Source organism: Microcaecilia unicolor, chromosome 4 (assembly GCF_901765095.1).
Source record: "Microcaecilia unicolor chromosome 4, aMicUni1.1, whole genome shotgun sequence".
Lineage (NCBI taxonomy): Eukaryota > Metazoa > Chordata > Amphibia > Gymnophiona > Siphonopidae > Microcaecilia > Microcaecilia unicolor.
This window is the reverse complement of record NC_044034.1, coordinates 310,235,512-310,261,675: the sequence shown is the minus strand read 5'-3', so window position 1 is coordinate 310,261,675 and position 26,164 is coordinate 310,235,512. Positions and strand designations below refer to the sequence as shown.

The 26,164-nt window shown below is 42.6% G+C and overlaps 1 protein-coding gene across 1 annotated transcript in view; it reads left to right on the top strand.

Moving 5' to 3' along the window:
* Window positions 1-26,164, top strand: part of EBF2 (EBF transcription factor 2) — a 296,156-nt gene that overhangs the window by 134,773 nt on the left and 135,219 nt on the right. The window lies entirely within an intron of this gene.

Here is a 26,164-nt window from a genome sequence, read left to right as displayed (position 1 = left end):
ATATTCTCTATATCCCATTGCTCAAATTTAATACCATATGGAGGCTCCAACATATAATATATATAAATTGTATTACCTACCTCAGAAGCGAATCATTTCACACAAGGTACTCTGCCTCATGGCTTGCTTTAATCTCCATCATTCTCACCTTGTTTTCTTCTAAATCTCATCTTACTATTCTTAGTTTTTAATTATTATTTTGAAGATATTTTAAGAACTTATCTGCATAAGACCCAGGCTGACATGGGCCATGTTTCGCTCTGCTGCGTTAGGGCTGGTTCTTACTATTCTTTGAATGGTAATGTGGTGGAGCCTCTATATGGTATTAACTTACAGTATTCAGCAAGTTATGCACAGAGGGCTCGTTTTACTAAGTCATTGGCCTATTTTTTAATTTAGGATTTTGCTCACACCTTTTTTAGTAGTACATTCAGGTAACACTGGTTATTTCTCTGTCACTGCAGGGCTCACAATTAATTTTGTACCTGAGGCAATGGAGGGTTAAGTGAATTGCCCAAGATCACAAGGAGCAGCAGTGGGATTTGAACTGGCCACCTCTGGATGTCAAGACTGGTGCTCTAACCACTAGGCTACTGCTCCACTCTTATGGTAGTGTAGGCGTGTGTATTGGGTGTGCACTGGGCCAGTTTTTACAGTGTCTGCAAAAAAATGGCTTTTTTTAATGGGACGGGAAAAGGGCATACTGTAAAACTAAAACTGGTGCATGTCCAAAACCGGCCTGAGCCCTTCATGCTACCCATTAATCTAGTGGTAAGGGCTCACATGCTACACACACAGCATACAGCATGTACCAAAATCAGAATTACCGCTGGGCACATGAGCTACCCCAGTGGTAGTGCCGATTCAGCACACGCTACCTGTGCATTAGCTCTCCTGTGCCTTTGTAAAAGGGCCCCTTAGTGACCTTGAGGGTCACGTACCTTTTCATCTTTGTTGTTCTGACTACTTTCCCAGCTTCTCATACACTTGCCAGATATTGTTGGCTGTTTTTCTCTTTCTTTGATTGCATGTAGAATATAAAAACTAACCTTTTTTCCCCTTACCCTTTTCACCTATTTCCACAGAGTCAGTGGCTCACATATTTGGATAGGCTGAGGCAAAGAGGTTGGATGGGGCAGTGCAAGGCAGGCATAGACAGCGTCTTCCAATGATGTGACTATGGTGGGCAATATTAAAAGGGATAAAACTTTGCCATATACTCATGTTCTTTTACCACTGTCCCACCTATGACTATTAATTCACAAAACTTTACAGAAAAGAAATAAACCAATCAGTACAGAATTCAGCTCTACAACACAACTGATTTTTTAAACTTCATTTGCACTGATTTATAATCGATGTACAAAAGCAGAAATGCACAAATATACCTTCATGAGGGGAGTACAATGTATAAAATATACAAATTCCTGTGTCACTTCTGTTAACAGCAACTCATTTTCCACTAGAAAGTAGTTTGAAGTAACCAAACCCTGCAACCCCCCACCCAAAAAACAAACAAACGAAAAACAGAACAACCCCCTCCACACACACACACATACACACACACACACACACACACATTTCAGATCTATATAACTTTGAAGTCAGAATGATTAAATATTTTGACACCCACCAGACAGGACTTAACAAAGATCTGGGTTTTCTAGCCCATCATAAAATTGTACTGCTTTGTCACCCTCTTATCACCATGCATATCTCCCTGTCCCTCATCCACCTGGCCCTCCCTGTCGCTCACCTAACCCACCCTCACCCTGTTAGACTGTCACAGAAATGCTTTGATGTTTCACTTATATATACTGTCATCTATCAACATTTGCTTGTTTCTGATCTGAATAAGGGCTACCTTCGAAAGTCAATCAAAAAATGTATTAATTTAGTCCAATAAAAAAGGTATCACCTTATTTTCTTTTCCATATTTTATTTTATTCTATTTCTATTGATTACCTTTAACAGTGGACTAACACGGCTACCACATCTCTCTACTCAGATCTATATAGAAAACCAGTCATAATGAAACAGCACTAATGTCCAGGACTCAAATAGCAACAACCCTACCTATAAAAAGCAGCACCTTAGAACACCAATATACTTCCTGCTGGAAAAGCAGAACAATTCAGACAGCCACAAATTGCTACAGAGAAATTAAAATTAGCAGAATACATCACATCTGTTAGTCCTACAGAATACAGAAAGAGCCTTAAGCACAGAAGCCAATCACAAACTAGAAACAGGAAGTCTGCATGTAGTGTAACACTGGAGAAACAGAAATGCTTCTCCTTCTGTACTGTGCAAAATATGAACTTATCAGGGTTGCACATTTCAAGAGCTGATAAATATCGCTCACATAACTGAAAATAAAACATGTTCCACCTTTGTCTGAGCATTTTACTGTCCTAATTGAGTTGGTCTCAGTCTTTCTTTTCCACTTTTCTCATGTCAGTCTTCATCCAATTTATTTTTTAGAATCTTATTTTCAGTTCTTTCTTCTCCTATCTTCCCTTTCTCTCCACATCTGTCCCTCACATGGTTTTTCTCCCATCTGGGCATCTACACTGACAGCTAGATTTTAACCTTCATTCTCCCCTTCTCTCACTCTGAAGTTCTCAAACTCCCTCTTTTCACAACTCACCTACCTACAGTCTTTCCATTTTCTACTCTCGCCCCCTCCCCAGCCATCGTTTATTTTCCTCACTAGCCCCAGCTCCTCATCTCTTACTGGATCCCTGTGACATACAGCTCTTTTCTTCTTTCTCTTACCTGCTACCCAGTTTCCCCATTGCCTTCTCTCACCCCCTTTAAAGATCTGTCCTTTTCATCTATGTTATTTTCATTAGGATTTTCTGTACTGCTTGGTTTCTGCAGGTCACACTGGTTTACAATTGTATAAAATTACATTAAAAAAAATCATATAAAGAAACTACAATAAAAATAGAAAAGACCTACACATTTGTTCTAAACATAATGAAGAGAGAGAAATGAAGAAAAAAGGTTGCAGCAAACTAATTACAGACAGGAGCCAACTTTAAACACCAGGATTCCCAAATGCTAAATAAAAATCATAGGTTTGTAATAAACTCTTAGATTTAGTTCAAGAAGATTCACCTTTTATGGGAGCAGGGAGTCAGTTCTAAAGGCTAGGCAGAAGCCAAAAGAATACACTTTCTCTTATCTCCCAATGGCCCTCTCAACCTTTATCCAGCTCCTTCAGGTCCTTCACACTATCTCTCCTCACTCCCACCAGACACTCTTCCCTTTTCTCACCCTTTGCCTCTTTCTCTCCCTGCCTCCAATCTTCCCTCTTCTTACCCATCCCTCCTTCCACACGCTCACTTTTTCCACTTCACATCCCTATTTTTTCCAATCTGAATCCTTCTCACCATCACCCTCCAAACACTCTGATCCCTTTCCTCCACTCTAACACTTCTCTCTTTCATTCCATTCTATTCCCTTCTCATCTTTTCCCTCTTGTCCACTCTACTCTATCTCCCTTCCTTTCTTCTTGCAATCTCAGCCCCTTGTTACCCTTTGCCTCATCCCATCACCCATCTCAGACTCAGCATCAGCCCTCAGCTCCTTCTTCCAAGTCCCAGCCCCCTTATTTCACATGCCCCCTTGTCATGCCCCTTCTCTCAGGCCCAGCATTAGACCCTCCTCCCATTGTCATTCCTTACCATCTGCTCTTTTGCCCAGCCCCAGCCACTGTGTTGGCTCTGATCCACCTCCTTCCAGGTCCAGCATCAGACCCTTCTCCCAGCCTTAGCATCAGCTTCTTCTTGCCACCCCCATCATCTGCCAACATCAGCCTACATCTGCCATCCCCAGCTTTCATGTCATCCCCCAGCTCCCTTCTTTCACCCCCAGCCCTATGTAATACCTCTGCCCCAGCATCAGATCCTTCTCCATGACCTATCACCAGCATCCTTCTCCACTGGTCCAGTACCTTTAAATCAGAGCAGTTATTTTGCTCCTGCTGCTGTCTGTTCTCTGCTGATTCTGGCCACTGGTATCATGTGGGAGTTGAAATCCTGCATGCATAGAGGAAGTACTTGCTTTCTGATTTCAGTGGCTACCGTAACTATCACTGCAGCTGGTCTCTGTAAGAACAGGTCAGGGGGGGGGGGGGGGGGAAAGAATCAGGAAAGGGGAATTCTTTTGCAATCAGGAAGTTGTCATATGACAGAAATCTGATACAGTCAGTTTTTTGGTCATACTGGCTGCTAGCCTGCCTTGAAGAAAACCATCTAGGTTGGCAGCGTAGGTGCCTACGTGCACCCAATGCGCACCAATTCATAACTACCACCTGGCTACTGCATGACCTGGGCAGTAATTTCATTTTTTACGCTTGCCCACTACGTGAGCCGGAAAATTTTCGGCATGCCGCACTAACTGGGCGGTAATTGTCATTGTATGCACGCAGATGATTACCACCCAGTTAATGCGTGAGACCTTACCACTAAGTCAATGGGTGGCAGTAAGGTCTCAGGCCCAAAATGGATGCACACCAATTTTCATTTTGCCGCACATCCATTTTTGGCCCCAAAATCCCCCACCTTTTTTGCAGGTGCACTGAAAAATAAACCTGTGCACGTCCAATACACACGTCTACACCAGCGCAGGTCACTTTTCGGCGTACCTTAGTAAAAGGACCCTGGAGTTTGTAAGTACCCTTTCTGAGAGAAGCTTTCACATATATCACAGATGTACTGGTACAGATTCATAATCACAGACAATCATATTCTAGCTATCAGAACAGATATTCTGCTATTTGAAAAATTTCATATGGTGGGGGTTGATGGATATTGCTGTACCACCCAGCAGCAAGGTGCAAAGAATGCAAATGGAAAGGATACACAAATATATGTGAAACCATCAGAAGGACTGAAGTCTATCAACGTCAGCTCCATCAGTCATTTGGTGAGTGAAGTAGGCCTTTACACACTTGTCAAACATCTTAAGAGGCTGGAAATTCATTATAAGTTGGCATCAACGCAGAAAGCAGTGTTGCTGGATATTGGTCACATAACTAGAAAAATCATATTCCAGTAATAGGCAGCTGTGATATATTTGGCTTATGCCCATATGCTTTTAATTTTGTATCAGAGTTGATCTGAGAATTACATTAAAAAAATGAATACATGATAATAATAGTTCAAGCATATAGCATTTTCTTCCAGCTACCTTTAAATACTTGGGAAACATACAGTGGGGGAAATAAGTATTTGATCCCTTGCTGATTTTGTAAGTTTGCCCACTGACAAAGACATGAGCAGCCCATAATTGAAGGGTAGGTTATTGGTAACAGTGAGAGATAGCACATCACAAATTAAATCCGGAAAATCACATTGTGGAAAGTATATGAATTTATTTGCATTCTGCAGAGGGAAATAAGTATTTGATCCCTCTGGCAAACAAGACCTAATACTTGGTGGCAAAACCCTTGTTGGCAAGCACAGCGGTCAGACGTCTTCTGTAGTTGATGATGAGGTTTGCACACATGTCAGGAGGAATTTTGGTCCACTCCTCTTTGCAGATCATCTCTAAATCATTAAGAGTTCTGGGCTGTCGCTTGGCAACTCGCAGCTTCAGCTCCCTCCATAAGTTTTCAATGGGATTAAGGTCTGGTGACTGGCTAGGCCACTCCATGACCCTAATGTGCTTCTTCCTGAGCCACTCCTTTGTTGCCTTGGCTGTATGTTTTGGGTCATTGTCATGCTGGAAGACCCAGCCACGACCCATTTTTAAGGCCCTGGCGGAGGGAAGGAGGTTGTCACTCAGAATTGTACGGTACATGGCCCCATCCATTCTCCCATTGATGCGGTGAAGTAGTCCTGTGCCCTTAGCAGAGAAACACCCCCAAAACATAACATTTCCACCTCCATGCTTGACAGTGGGGACGGTGTTCTTTGGGTCATAGGCAGCATTTCTCTTCCTCCAAACACGGCGAGTTGAGTTCATGCCAAAGAGCTCAATTTTTGTCTCATCTGACCACAGCACCTTCTCCCAATCACTCTCGGCATCATCCAGGTGTTCACTGGCAAACTTCAGACGGGCCGTCACATGTGCCTTCCGGAGCAGGGGGACCTTGCGGGCACTGCAGGATTGCAATCCGTTATGTCGTAATGTGTTACCAATGGTTTTCGTGGTGACAGTGGTCCCAGCTGCCTTGAGATCATTGACAAGTTCCCCCCTTGTAGTTGTAGGCTGATTTCTAACCTTCCTCATGATCAAGGATACCCCACGAGGTGAGATTTTGCGTGGAGCCCCAGATCTTTGTCGATTGACAGTCATTTTGTACTTCTTCCATTTTCTTACTATGGCACCAACAGTTGTCTCCTTCTCGCCCAGCGTCTTACTGATGGTTTTGTAGCCCATTCCAGCCTTGTGCAGGTGTATGATCTTGTCCCTGACATCCTTAGACAGCTCCTTGCTCTTGGCCATTTTGTAGAGGTTAGAGTCTGACTGATTCACTGAGTCTGTGGACAGGTGTCTTTCATACAGGTGACCATTGCCGACAGCTGTCTGTCATGCAGGTAACGAGTTGATTTGGAGCATCTACCTGGTCTGTAGGGGCCAGATCTCTTACTGGTTGGTGGGGGATCAAATACTTATTTCCCTCTGCAGAATGCAAATAAATTCATATACTTTCCACAATGTGATTTTCCGGATTTAATTTGTGATGTGCTATCTCTCACTGTTACCAATAACCTACCCTTCAATTATGGGCTGCTCATGTCTTTGTCAGTGGGCAAACTTACAAAATCAGCAAGGGATCAAATACTTATTTCCCCCACTGTACATACTTGAAGTGACGTCTAGAAGGAGCAGCCTAGATGCATTCTGTCTGCCTGCAAGATTCTAATGGGGACCGGGAAAGAGGAACCAAGTTATTAGAATTTCCCATGGGCCAATGCTCAGAACTCCTGCGATAAAGCCAACAGCGCAGAACCCATACCACTAGAACAGTGCAGAAAACTAGCTCACCAATGCTCAAAGGAAATGGTATTCAAATTATATGTACACTGTAAAAGCGAAAGCAAAGGAAGGAGGAATGTGCTTGGTTTCATGGCAAGCTCAGCTCTTGTGCACATGCACTGGGCAAATTAGAAAGTGAATTAAACATTAGCGCCTCTTTTCTGTGCCTTTGGGTGCTTTCCCTTTTGAGTTTGCTCTGACTCGCACACATTCGTCTCTCACTACCAGCATTTAGGGGCTTGCATTGAGCTTCATTCTCCTTCAAACATCCTAACGCCTACTCTGAGCTGGCGTTAGATTTTCAGTGGTAAGTGCACCATTCTCTGAGCATTGGGAGGGAATAGGAAATGACCTCATTAAGATCCATTTGACTACATTAGCATGCTATTTGCGCTCATCTTTGATGTGCACATTATCTCCCACACTAGAGCCCTCTGAGCATTTTACACTCACTAATGCCAGCGCTAATTGTTTCTAGCGCCGGCGTTACCTTTTGATCATCGGCCTGCTAGTTAGGTGAAGTAAGGCACTGGGATATTTATAAGTCATTTACAAAGGCCTTTATGTGGATAAAAGTCTATTTACCTGTGAAGATGAGTGTTTTCATTATTGCTAACCCTCTAGAAGAGTAAAAGTATATGTGTACATAAACAACATTAGAGTTTTTACTATGGAGCCCCCAGCCTTGCATTCCCCATCACTTTCACCTTTGTCAGCCTCTTATTTCCCAGTCTTTCACTAACTCTCTCCCCTCTCACTCTCCCCCATCCAGCTTCTCCCCTTTCTCTTCTCTCATCCCATCTCTCCCTTCACTTGCCCCATCCAGCATATCCACATTCTCTCTGCCTTTATCCCCCTGTCCAGCATTCTCCAGCCCCCCTCTTTATCCTCCATCCAATATCTTCCCTCTTCTATCCTTCCATCCTGCATAACCCCATTCTTTCTCTTCACCTCCACCTAGTATCTCTTCCCTCTCTTCTTCCTCCTCAGTTTAGTCCAGCATCTTCCCTTTCTCTTTACCTCTCCTTCTGCAGTTCAGCATCTTTCCCACTGTCTTCTCTTCTCCTCCCCTTTTTTTTTTTTTTTTGTTACATTTGTACCCCGCGCTTTCCCACTCATGGCAGGCTCAATGCGGCTTACATGGGGCAATGGAGGGTTAAGTGACTTGCCCAGAGTCACAAGGAGCTGCCTGTGCCTGAAGTGGGAATTGAACTCAGTTCCTCAGTTCCCCAGGACCAAAGTCAACCACCCTAACCACTAGGCTACTCCTCCACTCCCCCTCCTTTCCCAATCCAGCATCTCTCTCTTCCCCTTCTCCCTTGCTGCCACTACAGCATCTTTCCTGGCCTACAGCACAAACTCTATGAAAAGGAAGCTGGTCCTTTGAACCTATGTGCCTGCTTTTGTCCCTCCGTCTTCTGGCACAGGCTTCCTGTTAAACAAGGGGTGAGGATGGAGCAGGTCCATGAGCATGCGCATGGGCTCAGAGGCCACCTGCTTTATTTTGTTTATGATGCCACTTCTTTGCTCAGCTCCAGCTATTCCTTCATCACCCCCCCCTCAACTGGTGCCAGGGCCCATGGTTCCCTCATTACACCACTAGACAGGATATTGAATTTAATGTTGGCCTATTGCCCTATCATGTCTTAACTACTGTAATTCTTTGTTTCATGGTTAACCACAGTCCCAACACAGGTTTCAGCTTATTCAAAATACTTCTAGTAGGTTATATTTTGGTAAGATGATTAATGGCGGTGATAATAGTGTACATCAGTTGTATTCAATTGTGAATGCCCTTTCTGGCAGAAAGTCCGTTATATTATCTAAGCAGGCTCCTAGCCTAGAGGCTATTGGAAATTATTTTCAAACTAAGATAAATGATCTTTGTTTAAATGCCCTCCATGCAGTATCAGTTGATAGTGATTTGGTTGAAGTAATCCCAGAGAGAATATTGAAGACAAGATTCAGTAATTTTGAACCATGTACTTTAATTTCTTTATCTCAAGTGGTTGGTAAAATAAGGAACATTAAGGGCCTCTTTACAAAGCCGCGCTACCGATTCTCGGTGCGGCAAATGAGAGGAAGACTTATTCAATTCCTATGGGCTTCCTTTCATTGGCCACGCGGGAATCACTAGTGTGGCTTTGTAAAAGAAGCCCTGTCTACTCTATCCAGTTCCACTTAAATGGATCAAGATGGATAGACATGGTTTGGTTCCTTTGTTGTTACAAATGGTCAATGAGAGTCTTTCAATGAGATTGGTTCTCCCTAAGTAGTATTTTTCTTATATATGTCCAATTTTGAAATCTCAGAAATTAGATCCTGCAGATGTAAAACATTATAGACCTATTTCTTGAATTTGTGCTTTCTGGCAAAAGAATTAGAGCAGATTGTTTTGAGGCAATTACAAGATTTTATTGTAAAAACTAATGTCCTGCATCTTAGACTAGCAGGATTTTGTGCTGGTAATAGCACTGAAACAATTATCACATTTCCTTAGTGAAACTTACGAGATACTGGATGGTGGAGATGTTGCCATGGCCGTTGCTTTAGCTTTGGTATTGGCTTTTGATTTGATAGATTATAGGCTGTTGATTAAAAGGTTGTAAGAGATTGGTTTAACATCCACTGTTTTGTCCTGATTTGTTTGTTTTTTTAGCTGATAGAAGGTATAGATTGTCAGACGGATGCCTTACCTGCAAAATCTTTAATACTTCATGTGGCATGCCCCAGAGCTCTGCTCTGTTGCCTGTGTTGTTTAAATATTTGTATTGTCCCTTTACTGACTATTGTACAGGAATAGGGTGTACAGGTTTATTGTTATGCTGATGATTTGCTGCTGGTGGCTAAAGTGAATCCACTTTGTCCAGATCTTTACCATATTACAAAATTATTTATCTGCTATGGCTAGCTGATTAGATGAGAATGGACTGTTCGTAATTATCGACAAAACACAAACTTGTTGGATTAGTGGGCAAGCGGATAGTGCAAATTTAACACCTAATCTGTTGGGAAATTGATTCCACCAATAGACAATGTTAGGTATTTAGGGGTCATTATTGATTCACATTTATCATTTGATAAGCAGATCTCCTTAGTTTTACAGAACGGTTTTTATACCTTATGGTTGTTACGATCAATTAAATATTGTTTGGATGAAAAGACCGTACATATCCTGCTGCATGCTCTTTTTATAACATTTAGAGCTGGTGGGGGGAGGCGGGGCTGGTGGTTGGGAGGCGAGGATATTGCTGGGCAGACTTATACGGTCTGTGCCCTGAAAATGACAGATACAAATCAAGGTAAGGTATACACAAAAAGTAGCACATATGAGTTTATCTTGTTGGACAGACTGGATGGACCATGCAGGTCTTTTTCTGCCGTCTTCTACTACTACTACTACTATGTAGATTATGGTAATGTGACGTATTCTGGTATATCTATTTGTAATCTAAAAAGACTGCAGACAATGCAAGATGTAGTTATAAGGCTTTTAGGAAATTTAAGAAAGTTTGATCATGTAACTCTTGTTTTTGAAATTTCATTGGTCACCAATAGCATTTAGGATACAGTTGAAATTGATATTAACGCATAGAGTGTATTATGATCATTTACCGAGGGGTCCTTTTTCAAATGCATGCTAGTGTTTTTAGCAAGCACTATTGATTAACACATACTAAATGGTAGAGATGCTCATAGGAATATTGGGGTGTCTCTAGCATTTAATATGTGCTTATTTTTAGCATGCGCTAAAAATGCTAGCGTGCGCCCTTGTAAAAGGACCCCCTAATTATTTGCTTTCTTTTGTAATTCCATATACACCTACTAGTGTGCTAAGATCTTTACAGGATTATAGATTAGTCTTGCCACCTCTGGTATGAGGTAAATGGGAATCAACTTGTTCAAGATATTTTTATTGGTTGGCACCAACGTTGTGTAATCTTCCAAAGAATTAAGAGCAGAAGCAAGTTTTAAAAAATTTAAGATATTATTAAAAACTTATTTTTTTAGACAAACATTTAGGGTTCATCTGGTTATTGAGGAGGGATGCACTAGAAAATCTGAAAAATATATTTTTGTGTATGCTAAGATTTAGACTCTGTAATATAGGTTTTGGATTGATTGAGTCTTGGATGTGTGACGTATCTTTCCTAACTGAACTTTAGTTATTTTTATTATTGATTATTTTTAATTGTTAACCACTATGTACTATAAAGATTTAGTAGTATATCAAGTTTTAATAAAACATAAACATACTATATGGAGCAAAAAATACAATGGGGTTTCACCCCTTCTCTCTAGTGAACACTGGCTTCTCATAGTGTTTCATATTCCATTCAAGATTCTTATTTTTGCCCATAGGGCTTTCTACTCTATGTTCCTCCATTTCTATATAATACTCTTGTACCCTACACCCTTTTTTGCTGTCTCCGATCCTCTTAGCATCATTTATCAGTGGTCCCTGCTCATTTGCAGATCTGTCTTGAAATTGTTCATCACTCTTGTTTTCAAGCTATGGCACCTGTACTATGGAGTGGACTCCCACTGTATATTTGTTCTCTTTGGTTTGATTGAAATCAGATTTTAAAACTTTTTACCTTTTCTGTGCATTTTTCCATTGAAGAGATGGGGTGGAGTGAAGGGTTTTGCAGTTCAGTGGGAGAATTTCCTGCCTGCTTCTTTTTCTGGTTTCTTTTCTCATATATAGTCAATGATGTTATTTTACATTGCTGTTATTTGTAACTGCTTTGATGCAATGTGAATGGAGGTTATGCATTTTATTATACTTCTATCATTTCTTACTTCCCTTCTTTTGTATGTGTTTCAATACCCTATAATTATAGATTTTTAATTTTCTTGATTGCTTTGACTGTACATTTATATTTATTGAACTATAGCATGCCCTATGTATTTCCCTAGTTGGTATGCCTAGCCACTTTCTTTTAAGTTAAATTTTATTGGAAACCACTTGCATATTTGTGCTGATTTTTTCAATATATCAAATAAATATGATGATAATGATGATGACGACCACTACAATAAAAGTTTCTGGGCAAGCATGGGACTGATAGAGAGGACAACGATTGGAAAAGCCATGGGGTTGAGGATCTGGTGTAAGGTTTGTTCATCTATCCAAACTGGAGGAACTAGAGCTGGGCAGACTGTATGGGCAATTTAGTTCTCTTCTGCTGCTATTTACTCTGCTATTATGCAAGTTGTCTTGTTACTTTCTACTACTACTACAACAACTAGTATTAAACATTTTATAGTGCTACAGTACTCTACAGACACATTGAAGACAGAGTTACCACTCAGTGGAGCATACAGTCTAATCAACAGGTAAACAGTGAGGACAGATGGGCAGTAAGGAGCAGAATGCATCATGGAGTGTAGTCAGGATGTTGTGTAATAAATACAATGCAGTTTCTTTATTCTATTGGAGTACTTTTTAATATGTTCCATATATCATTGCTATTCCTGTTGACCCATCTGAAAACAAGGCTGTTGTCTGAAGTTGAATCTTTTAGGTAACAAGATTGAAATGAACATTTAAAGAATGATATAATAGTTGAAGAGAATTTGGTCATGGCTTTGTAAACTTTCCACCTACAGAACCCTGCCAGCTGTAGACTTGTAGGCAATAATTTAAAATACCATCTACCCTGTGTTTCACACCAGGTTTCAAGTTATGGGTGTTGTGGAACCCCCTTGTTTTCAGAACTGGGTAGAATGTCAAAATAACATCCACCAGAACTTCCACTTTTATTCCTTTCTCTAATTACTCCTGTGATGATAATTAATAAACTGTTGGTGGTACTGTATTTACCTAAAGCAGAATACACCTTGGCCTGTACTTACATTTTACATGCATGCCCATCACTATTACACTAGTGAATCCAATCTAATGCATATTTGAAATGAGGACAGAAATGAAAAGCAGAAGTTGATCTATCCTGTTGATTTTGGCTGACGGCCTTACTAGCTGATGAGTTCAGTCACACAGCTGTCACCCTTTTTTTTTTCCTGGAGAACATCATTTACAATATGAGTTTGATCAAAAACTGTCTATAAATTATTTTGATGAGAACTGGTCACAGCCTGTGCACGGGATTCAAGCCATATTATAAATCTATTGGATTAATATCATGCAGATCTAAGTGATCTTATCCTTGTCACTTTTGATGTTTGAATCCCTGTATACTAATATTCCTCAAAATGTGGCACTGAACATCCTTAGCAAGAGGAGTAACAATCTTAGGATGCCTACCTCCTTAATGACTCAATTAGGCACTCTGGCCCTTAAGGAAAATTCTTTAAAAATATCAAGGGGACAGCAATGGGGGCCATCATGGCACCCGAGGTTGCTATTTTATATTTGGCTAATTTTGAAGCTCAGTTCTTGGAGACACATCTTTCTCAAGTGAAATTAAATTCTGGTGTCGATATATTGATGATATATTGATGTTGTGGAAAGGTAGTGTCAACTGTTTACAAGAATTTTACAGTTGGCTCAATATGCAAAACTAATTTCATATTCAATCTTCTTCCTCATATTATTCTTTTTGTAAGAATTAAAAAACTTATTTATTCAAAAAGTGTGTGGTCTGATTGTTTTTGGAACTGTTTTCATTTCTTTTGTTCTTTTTTATTATCAGTCTTTTATTATCTGCTTTGAGCCACGGTTTTTTTTTAGGAGTTACCAGGCTACAAGAACCATATTACATTACATTACATAATTTGAAATTCACTATGCATTATAATTTTCAGAAAATTGCATTTTTGGATATTTTAATTATAAATGGTAAATATGGTTTTGAAACCATTATATATAGAAAACCAATAGAAAAGAAATAGTTTTTGCACTTTGAAATTTTCCATATAAGAAAATTGAAAGAGAATTTACCTTATTCACAATTCCTGAGACAAAGATGTAGTAACTTTCGTGATTTTTGACCATCATTCAGTCCCTATGGCACATAGATTTTTAGAGAGAGGGGCTTTCCAGTAGAATGCATGACTACTAGGCTAAATAGGGAGAAGGCAGCAAACAGAGATAACCTTCTCAAACCATGTCAAAAGAAAATTCTAATCTATCTAGAGACATACAGAAAATTTTGAGACGACACTGGCGTATATTGAAAAACCACATAGGTTTCAAATTAAAAAAAAAAAGATATTTGCTCACTCAAGTACTTATTGCACCCTCTGCCCTACCTGAACCTTTCACACAAAATATTGCCAATCATGGTCATTTTCCTTGTGGTTCATGTTCTGTCTGTTCTTCTTCATTATCAGCTACTGAGTTTGTCCATTTCTGCACTGGCAGGGTTTATCCTTTATAACATCATTTCGATTGTAATACACAAAATGTAAACATAGAAACAGAGAAAACGGTAGGCAGATAAAGACCATATGGCCTTTCCAGTCTGCTCATCCATGCTATCTATTCTCCCTATCAGTCCCTTAGAGATCCTATGTACTTGTCCCAAGCTCTCTTGAATGCAGATACTGTTTTCTTCTCTACCACTTCCACCAGGAGGTTGTTCCATGAATTCACCACCCTGTCCATGAAGAGTATTTCCTGAGGTTACTTCTGAGTCTATCCCCTTTCACCTTCATCCTATGCCCCCTCATTCCAGAGCTTCCTTTCAATTGAAAGATACTTGCCTCCTGTGCATTTCTGACACATAGGTATTTAAATGTCTCTATCTTATCCTCCCTCTCCTACCTTTTTTCCAAAGTATATATATTGTGATCTTTAAGTCTGTCCCCAAAGCAGAATGATAGAACACAGAAGGCAAAATATGAATGCCCCCTTGGCTCAACATTGCTTATCTTTTAAACATACATTTGAAGATCTAAAATTTGTGGTCTTCAAGGTCATCAGTGTTTCATAGTGTGGAGGTAATTGTGGTTCTTTATTACTTCAAGAAGAGCAAAGACTGATTTTTGAATTTGACACAGTTACACCAGCAGGATTAAATAATGAAATAGACTTTTCTGTATTCCTGTGAAACATTTCATTATGTTAATCTTAATTCTAGTATTATATTGTTAAGAGTTTTCTAAACCGTATTGTTATAATTTGTATTTTTAGACATGCAGTTTTGTATGAGCTGCTCTGATTGTGGACACTGAGGACCCTGTGGACACTTCTCTCCCCATCTATCACCCTCCCCCACTCCCTGTTTCTGCAGTCTCCCTTTCCCAGGGCATGTCTAGTAGTGTTGGCACCACAGCACCTGTCAGCCTTGCATATAAGGAAATGAGCACATTTTTTTACAGAGTGGAGACAGACCTTCATGTGCAAGCAAATCTAAACATTATATTTATAACAATAAAACACTCTAAACTATATACAGTAGCGATGGTCCATTGGCATCATTGTATCTGCTCCTCATGGAGCATCCTTAGCTTTGCCACAATCTGGCTCAGTATTTCTCATTGGGCCACAGCTCCTGCTGCAAGTCTCTGTGCATGGCTGAGATTTGCAGCAGGAGCTAGACTAGGGTGTCTGGTTGGATGGGCCCACCAGCAGGTGTGGTAGATGTTACATGGTGGGGCTCAGCTGCTGTACCCTCCAGCATAGCTGCTGGGGGGGGGGGGCTCTGTTCCAGAGCCCCTGCTTCACCCGCCAATGGTGGCAGATCTCTCCAGGGGTTCTCCCCATCATTGGCCTCCAGATGTTCGGGGGAAGTGGCACTTCTCGGGGCCCAAGTTCCATTACAACATCCTCCCATACTCTCTCAGGGAGCCCTGATTTGAGGTGACCTGATATGGGGTATCCTGGTCTTGGGCGGCTTGATCTGTGGCATGCTGGTCCTGGGTGGCCCGATCTGGGGCGTGCTGGTCCTGAGCAGCCTGATCCAGGGCAGCCTGGCCCTGGACAGGCTGTTCAGCAGCTGGAGGGTGCACTGTTTGTGTAAAAGGTTTGCAAATGAGATCAACACATCCAATATAGCTTGCATAGTGGTGCAGCTGGCTATTGGGAGGCAGGAACAGGGATAACTGGGGCAGTTGTTGTTACCTGGGAGCCATATCTGAGGTGTGGCACCAACGAGATGACATAGGAGAGAACCTTGGAGGCAATCATATTAGAGCTGTTTGTCCCCTGAGACGGTTCTCTGGCTATGGGTTCTGGCTCTGCTGGAAGGTCCTGGGTAAGCAGGCTGTGGCTGCGAAGTATTATGGCACTGTGCTGTTGCATGGATGGGATCGTTGTTACCATTTTTGCCAGGGTTGTGGGTGTGAATGCGTCCGTATGCCTATGTGTCCTACAGCTGTTTGGGAAATGGCAGGGGACCGTGTCGGAGCTGCCCATTCTTCTGGCCACCTCTGCTGGGATCCTCAGGAGAAAGACAGTTTGCAGACATCAAGGTGGGAAACCTAGGATTGGGAGCATCTATCTATGGAGTACTCATGCTAGCTGTTTTAGGGCCCTCACTAATGACAGTGGCTGAACCTCCATGCTTTGGAAGTGCCCAGGGAGAAGGCAAAGTGTATACATAGGTGGGAGTTTCTGTAAGGGGGTTGGGGGGCCACTATAATGTGGAGATTTCAGGGCCCCCAGCTTGGATCTTGAGTGATGTCTCACAGGGAAACATACTGAACTTTGGAGTCAACAATGGTATATCTAATGAGCGTGGATTAGGGCATTGGAGCCGACTCTGTGGGTGCTGTGGGTGCTTGAGCACCCCCAATATTGAGAAAATTCCTTGTATGTGTCCAGGGAGGGATTATTTCCATTGGGCTTAGCACCCCCAATAATTTTGAAAAGTTGGCTCCTATGGATTAGGGGACATGACAGCTAGACAGGTGTGTGTGACATGCTGGGCACTTTTGTACTGGTCGTTGGAGGATGTTGTCCAAAGGGCTTCCCCCTCCCCCCTTCCTTTCCATGTAACCTCATAGATTTGGGGTTGGCTGTAACATATTCTACTAGATATGGGGGTTGTGGGCACACTGTTACAAGGGGTAGCTGCGTACTTAGGCCTTGATTGGGGACAGAGCTGTTACAGGGGTGCTATGTCTGTGGTACTTGTGTCAGACCCTGAGGCGCTCCCTCATGCACTGGGGCAGGGGTTTTTGCGGATCTGCTTGTACTGGCACTGGAGCGACTCAAGGGCCTGGTGGATCCTGAAGCATCTGCAAAACACAAGTTGGTGGAAACAGGGTTCAGGTGATGGGCCTTCTTGGCGTCACATGCATATTATTATTTTTTACCACATATTGTGCACTGCTCCTCACATAGACTAGACAGATGGCAACAATCAGATTTTTTTGGGAGGGTCTAAGGGGGTGGGTATGCATTACACAGGCACAGGTACAGTGTGAGGCGAGGTAAACATGGGGACAGAGGATGATATGGTGGCCTTTCTGTGGAGCATGTGTACTGTAGCTGGAAGGTAAGAATGGGCAGTGGGGTAAAGCAGGTATGCCTTTGGGTGGCTCAATGTACTTTGGTGAGCTGCTGCCAATGTTCCAATCAGTATGTAGGCATGAGACAGGATGTTGGGGGGGGGGGGGGGGGGGGGAACGGGGGTCCAGATATGTGCAGTCCCTCATTTTAGCATTTAATGTTTAGTGGAGGGGGATCTATAATTACTTGGCATTTGATATTCTGTACATTCTGATTTCAGCAGTGTTTTGTTATTCTTTCTTTTGAAAAATCAGTAACATGTATTGCAACAACAAAGGGACCTCACTGTATATGACCCTGCCTATGTATGCTGTTTGCATATGAGCAGTGCAGTGATCCTAGGGGGCAATGCTTCACACTCACCTTACCAAGGTGCCTCTGATGAATCTCCATGCCCTCCTGGAGTTGTTGTGGGGGGAGGCAAAGGAGGACCAGAAGCTCTGTCTCTGGCAGCGTGAAATTTGACTTCCTTCGCCAGAGACATGTGCACACTGAGGAACGTATATATGCACATTTTGCACTTGGAGGGAACATCCTGCTGTCGCTGCAAACGTTTTCTTCATTCGGGGACCAGTACCACCATTGCACATTTTGCACAGTGTATTTTCTATTGGCGGAAACGTTTATCTCCAAATGTCTATGACGTATGCAGTACATTCTTTTTCTAACGTTTTTTTTCTATAATTTTGAATATTGGAAAACATATAGTTCTTTCTTCCATTATGGACTTGTGCTTTTAGAAGTTTTCCGATAAACATTTATTTCGCCATTTGAATGTCATATCGAAAATGCCCCTCCACATCTATTAATCGTATGTAGTTTTATTTATGAATAGTTCTTAATGCAACACTTTGTTAATGTTTAAGCTGTCCTAGCACCATAAATCATATTGTGTATATGAATTACACCAATTAGTGATAATGATGAAATTCATCATTATAAGTCCATCTACATATTTAGCAACAAATCATATATTCATATTTCATTGATAGTATTTATATATACATATGTTTTATTTAAAACATTTAATCATTTTTTTGGATACAACAACTTAATTGATTTCATTGACTATCAGGCTTATTTTCGAAAGAGAAGGGTGGCCATCTTTCGACACAAAACTGGATATGGGCGTCCTTCTCTCAGGGTCGCCCAATTCGGCATGATCGAAACCCAGTTTTGGGCATCCTCAACTGCTTCCTGTCATGGGGACGACCACAGTTCCCAGGGGCGTGTCGGAGGCGTAGCGAAGGTGGGACTGGGGCGTGCCTAATAGATGGGCGTCCTCGAGCGATAATGTAAAAAAGTAGGGCGTCCCTGACGAGCACTTGGCCGACTTTACTTGGTCCATTTTTTCTTATGACCAAGCAGTGAAAAGGTGCCCGAACTGACCAGATGACCACGGGAGAGAATTGGGGATGACCTCCCCTGACTCCCCCAGTGGTGATTAACCCCCTCCCACCCTGAAAAAAACAACTTTAAAAACTTTTTTTGCCAGCCTCAAATATCATACTCAGGTCCATCGCAGCAGTATGCTGGGGGGGGGGGGGGGGGGAGGTGTGTGTGTGTCAGCGGAGGCATAGCAAAGGCATGGACATCCTTCTTTCAAACATTTTGGATGTCCTGAACTGCCCCCCCCCCCACAGGGATGGCCAAATTTCAAGGGAGTGGAGTGGAGGAGTGGCCTAGTGGTTAGAGTACTGGTCTTACAATCCAGAGGTGGCCAGTTCAAATCCCACTGCTGTTAGTGATCCAAAATCCAAATAAATAAATAAAGGGGATGTCAGAGGCATAGCCAAGGGCCAGATGCCCTTCTCACAGAAACATCCACATTTTGGACATCCTCAACTACCCAACGCAGGGACAGAGGCATAGCAAAGGCGCCTAACACTCGGACGTCCTTCACCCATACTAAAAAAAGACATCCCTGACAAGCACTTGGACATTTTCACCTGCACTTGTGTTTTTTAAAGTTTGTAGACAGCAATTTATTTAAGGTTGTAGACGGCTATTATACACGCAGCTTGTCTGCATGTATGAAGCCGTCTTTGGCATGCGCAGAGCAGCCACGCATAACGCATGGCTGCTCTGCACTGGCGTCCCCTCCTTAGGAAGGAAATCATGTGCAAATGAGCTAACAGCAAGCAGCTCATTTGCATGTGATTTCCTTCATGCATGCCCATTCCTTTCCGAATCGCTAAGGGATCGGTAAAAGAAGGGTTTTTTTTTCCGTTCAATTAGTGCATCAGTCCACTGGGACCAGTGCACTACGAATGCTGGCTCCTCCCACACCCAAATGAGTTGGATTTGGTCATTTTTGAGATGGGCGTCCTCGGTTTCCATTATCGCCGAAAACCGGGGACGACCATCTCTAAGGTCGACCATCTCAACCTAAATGTTGAGATTTGGCCATCCTCGACCGTATTATTGAAACAAAAGATGGATGCCCATCTTGTTTCGATAATATGGGTTTCTCCGCCCCTTTATGGAGCTGTCCTGCCAGGACGGCCCCAGGAAAACTTGGGCGCCCCGTTCGATTATGCCCCTCCACATATTTTTTATTACTGGCAAGATGTCTCAGCATTTTAAGAACATTCACTCTTTCGATCTGATAAATCACTTTTATTTATTCTATTTTGCCAAGTTTCTAACACTGTCATTTTCATTTATAGTTCAATATCTTTGCACTCACTAATTTTAACTTTAGTGTAGCGGTTCACAGGTGATGTCAAATACTATCGTATTTTAAACACATACTTTATTTTTACCAGTTCTTTCTTTTTAGCTCACTTGCAATGTTTACCTTCTTTCACATTCACTCTCTAGCATTTATTCACTTTGATTCTCGAGGCTTTCAAGTTATGTCAGTTGTTACATCATAATTATTCTTACATGCACACTTAAATTGGCACTCTGCATGCACATGCAGTGTTTTTTTCACTGGTTAAGTATTTGCTTTTGATGACTGAACGTCAGTTCATCAGCTCGGTTAAGTTCTAATTTTATCATTTTTTCTTTTCTGTTCTTATAGTATCATGTATTTTTTTTTTTTTTTAAGTTCTATTCTATTAAGCACTTATTTGAAATTATTTCTTCGGCACATATTACCAGTGATTTGGTTTAGCCTAGTGGCTCATTTTTTCACAGTTATATTGATAGCACATTTTTTTGCTCTGCACTTCTGATCAAATCTGCTTTAGGTTTTCTGTTTATCTTGAAAACACTTTCAGCTTTTTTTACTTGCGACACTTCGTGCATAGTTTCACTTTTTAAATAACATCCAGTGGGCTCTTAATTCTTCATTAGTGCATGTCATTTGCAACATTTTTTCATGCCATTTTCTTTTCAAACATGTTTTTGTTTAAAAACCTTTAGTATATTTCACTGATACGATCACTCTGAAATCTAACATGGCTATAAGCTTTCACAACTACTCATTTGTTTATTACATTTTACTTCAATGACAAAGTTTGTTTTCTAATAGATTATTGACTGAATGTAGTGATCCATTCACTGAATTACTGTTTACTGGTAAGGTTTTATCCATCTTATTGATCGGTTGTTCTCAAATATATAAACCTTTATTTTATTGATTTGTAGTCGTATCTTCTAAGGTTCTTCATTTGTTAATTCTATATAACAAATAGATTCATTTATCTGCAGTTTTGTGGTTGTTAGCTTTCATTTTTAGTTTATTCAATTCTTTGATGCTTACTAGATTAATTCATTTCTGTTTTTATGATTGTCAATTGTTAACTTTAATTTTTAATTTCTAATTTATTGATATATGCCTTTTTGTGATTTTCTGTTTGTTCTTATGTTCAATGTTTTCATTCAAAAGCATTTATATTTGCTGTTGATTACTGAGGAGATAGACCAGCTTATAATCGAAAGTAATCGCCGGCTATTTCCCGACACAAATCGGGATATGGCTGGTGATTTCGCAAAAGCGGCGAAAAGCGTATAATCAAAAGCTACATTTGTGATAGCTTCGCCGCTTTCCCTTCGCCTCGCCGGCGAAAGTTCAAAGGGGCGTGTTGGCGGCGAAGCAAAGGCGGGACATGGGCAGGCTTGGGCGTGGCTACCAGATGGCCGGCTTTCGCAGATAATGGAAAAATAAAACCCGGCGATAAGCAGTATTTTGCCGGGTTTACTTGGGCCTTTTATTTTCACGACCAAGCCTCAAAAAGGTGCCCCAACTGACCAGATGACCACCGGAGGGAATGGGGGATGACCTCCCCTTACTCCCCCAGTGGTCGCCAACCCCCTCCCACACTAAAATTATTAAAATACAAACCTTTTTTGCCAGCCTCAAATGTCATACCCAGCACCCTGACAGCAGTATGCAGGTCCCTGGAACAGTTGTTGGTTTCAGTGGACTGCAGAAAGGCAGAGCCAGGCCCATCCCCACCCCTACCTGTACCACTTGTGGTGGGTAATGTTGAGCCCTCCCAAACTCCCCAAAACCCACTGTACCCACATGTAGGTGCCCCCCTTCAGCCCTTAGGGCTAGGGTAATGGTGCACACTTGTGGGCAGTGGGTTTGGGGGGTGGATTTGGGGGACTCAGCACACAAGGGAAGGGTGCTATGCACCTGGAAGCTAATTTGGTTGTTTATAAAAGATGTTTGAAGTGCCTCCTAGGGTGCCCAGTTGGTGTCCTGGCATGTGAGGGGGACCATTGCACTACAAATGCTGGCTCCTCCCACGGCCAAATACCTTGGATTTCGCCGGGTTTGAGATCGCCGGCAGTTTTTTCCATTATCACGGAAAAAGAAAACTGGCGATCTCAAACCCGGTGAAATCCAAGGCATTTCGCCGGCCCACACCGTATTATCGAAAAAAAAATGGCTGGCCATCTTTTTTGAAAATATGGTTCCGGCCAGCTGTTGCGCCGCCGCCAAAATAGATCGTCGGCGACCTATTTCGCCGGCGACGTTCTATTATTCCCCTGAGTCTCTCTCATACAGTATGCATGGTACTTTACATGCTGCTTTATTTAATTCACAGTTGACACCACCTTTTATGTATAAACACAATGTCTGAAATTTTTTTGAATGTTTTAATTTTTATTTATATTTGTTTGTAATTTATTTATATGTTTTTATTAGACTCCTGATGCAGGCATTTGCCAAAATACAGCCTGTGTCAGGTCCTTCAATAAACTTGTGACGCGTCCCAATCTTTGGCGTAGCTATGTGGGACCTGAGGGGCCTGGGCCCCCGTAGATTTGGCCCTGGCCCCCTGCTGACGATCCCCTTGAATCCCCCTTCCACCACCAACCCTCCCCCACTGTCACCACCCGCCCCGCCGCCGCATCAGATAACTTGTTTGCTGGCGGGGGTCCCCGAACTCTGCCAACCGAAGAGAGTCTTCTTCAGCGCTGGAGTAGCGCCTTCGTTCAATGAAGTTCCTGGTGCGATCAGCTGTTTTGACGCCTTAAGTCCTGCACCATGCATGTAGCCCCGTACAGGACGTAAGGCGTCGAAACAGCTGATCGCACCAGAAACTTCGTTGAATGAAGGCACTACTCCGGCGCTGAAGAAGACTTTCTTCGGCTGGCGGGGTTCGGGGACCCCCGCCAGCAAACAAGGTATCTGATGCGGCAGCGGGGCGGGCGGCAACGGCGGGGGAGGGTTGGTGGCGGGAGGGGGGGGTTCAAGGGGGTCGTTGGTAGGCTGGCAGGGGGGTCCAATATGGCGGGGCGGCTCGGGGGGGTGGCGGGGGAGGGGGGCTAAACAGTGCCCCCCACCTCGGGCTTTGGCCCCCCTCCCGGTGAGGGCTGGCTACGCCCCTGGTCCCAATCCTGAAGGCTCTTCATGCTTTTTGTATACATTGCCATTATGCCATGATCACTAAGGGTCCTGTTTACTAAGGTAAGCTAGCATTTTTAGTGTATGCTAAAAATTAGAATGTGCTGTGTAGATGCCTATAGGAATATTATGGGCATCTATATGGTTAGCACGTGCTAAAGACGCTAATGCGCCTCTAGCACAGCTTAGTAAACAGCGCCCTAAGTCTTTCAGTCTGATGGTAGTGCTTCCTCTTTGTCTGAAACCACAAAATCCATGGTTTTCAACAAAATCAAATTTTTTTCAGTGTTCCTCCTCTTGGATTCTTTCAAAACTATGGAAATGTGGACTGGCTTATTATGTCAATGCATAATAGTGTGGAAACATATGTGCCAGATGTACTAAAAATGTTTTCCAATTTTGTGCCAATGGGAAAAATGTTGAGGCTCTTCCTCTTCCCTTCCCAAAATATATCATTTTTGAAAGTATTATAAATAAGGGCTGGTCTTAAAGTGTTTTGGGAGATTTGAATCAAATTAATGCTTGACTGTGCCATATTTTCAAGGTACCACTAATGAATATTCATGAGCTATGTGCAGATCTATCCAATATATATATATATATTCATTAGGGATATCCTCAAAACCTAACTGGCTAGGAGAAACTCAAGGAGCTATTTGGCATCACTGATCCATGCAAACTGCAATAAAGGGGAATCTACTATTAGTAACTACTACTAATCATTTTTATAACACTACAAGATGTACGCATCGCTGTACATGATATATATGCAGGTACTTTCTCTGTCCCTAGAGGGCTCACAATCTACGTTTTTTGTACTTGGGGCAATGGAGGATTAAGAGACTTGCCCAAGGTCACAAGGAGCTGCAGTGGGAATTGGATCCAGGTTGCCAGGATCAAAGTCCGCAGCACTAACCATTACGCTAGTCCTCCAGAAAAACCATGTGTTAGGTCAGGCTAAGACTGTCTAAGCCAGCACATTGTCTCCTGTTGTGGCAAGTAGCAGATTCCTAGAAGAAGAAATGTAATTGTAACTCCTTTTTCCTGGGCTCTCAGAATTTAGCAGTACATTTAGGACTGGTGGTTCAAGAAGACCCCCTATGCTTCTTGGGTTCCTTGTGATTGGGGAGAAAGAAAATCTTTCAAGACCTTAATGTCTTTGGAGTCATCATTGTGCAAAATCCCAATTGAACAATACACCTCATGGTAAGAAGCAGGGAAACCAGGGTTCAAATCCTGCTTCTCCCACTGACACTTCTTGTGAACTCAAGGAAGTCACTTATCTCCTCATTGCCTCAGGCACAAAACATTGGGTCCGATATTCAGCCAGCGGCAATCAATGTTTTGCTGACCGCCACCGGTGTTACATCCAAAAATTTAATGCTGGGCCATGCCTGGACACTGACATTGCATTTCTGAGTTTCCAGAGCCAGCTAACAGCTAGCACTTAACTGGCTTTGGGCTACTGCGTAAGGATAGGTCTGACTTTTATATGGTCCTATTTATATTTCAATATTTTTATTATACATTACATGTATACACCAAGAACACCTCTTGTACAACTTAGGAGAACAGTACACACACTTTTATACTAAACACAACCCCCGATTCAAAATCCCGCCTCCTACTTTAGTCCCCATCAAGGCTGACCAAACCACATTCCTGGGAAAAGAATAATGAAAAAACCCCCTTACGAAAAAGGGAGACAAAAATAAACCCGACTCTGAAGGGAGATGCGGGAGATTATTATACTTGAGGTGCTGATCTCATCTCAGCTCCAGGTGATGGAGGAGGAGCCCCCTCGCCCCCCCTGGAGTCCAGGAACGCTTTCAACTGCATAGGTTCAAAAAACACATATTTTACAGCCTCCATCTTTACTACACATTTACAGGGATAATTGAGCCAAAACAGGCCCCCCAACTGAAACACAGTAGGCCGCAGCTTCAGAAAAGCTTGCCGCCTCTTCTGTGTTACCTTGGTCACATCAGGATACATCCTAACTTGAACATTCAAAAACTTTTCCTTCCGACTTTTAAAGAACAACTTCAAAATCCGGTCTCTATCAAAATGAGAAACAAATGTCACAATAAGAGTGGCTCGCTCCTGCCGCCCCTCTTCGCCCTCCAGCTCCCTGATAAAGTCCAAGGTGTCAAACCGCACAGCAGACTCACCAACACCAGCCTGCTCGCCATGCGCCACCCGCCTAAAAGGCTGCAAGTAATATATCTGCGAGATTGGTGGGCATGCCAGTTCCGGCACCTTTAACACTTCCAAGAGATATTTTTTAAAAGTCAGAATCGGTGCAGTCAGTTGTTGTTTAGGAAAATTGATCACTCGCAGAGTATTAGCCCTCTGCCGATTTTCAAGAGCCTCAATCTTCCCATGCAACCATTTATTTTCTTTAATCATGGAAGCTTGCACCGATTGCACTGACTTAATGGCCACCTCATGGGCCTCAGATCTTTCTCCAACCACCTTCAATTGCTGTCCCATATTTGAAACAGTCTCAATTGGGAGCTGAGAGGCTTGTGACAAAAGCAACATTTTCTTAGAAAGAGAAGTTTCCAATGTCAGCAACGCCTCCCATATAGTTTCCAAAGTAAAGTTCGGCGGTTTAGGCAAGAGTGAAGACTTACACAATGCTTCAGCACTCCTCTCAGATCCCAGGGAGAAACTGGCTTCCTCCTCCAGCCGTCTGCCCTCCGGAGCTCCGCCTCCCTGCACACCGAACCTTCTCCCGTCCGGAATATGCTGCTCTCTCCTAGCTGTTCCAGGTCCTGTCCCAGGGCCCTCCGCCCCCTCCTCGGAGGCCAGGAGACCCTGTCCGTTTGCCGCTCGCACCGACGCCGGCATGGGAGGCGGTTCCCTCACCTCCGGGCTGAGCTCCGTCTCTAGCGGCAGGGACGCTTCGCCTCTCTCCGCCCCTCCCGACAACAAGGCTC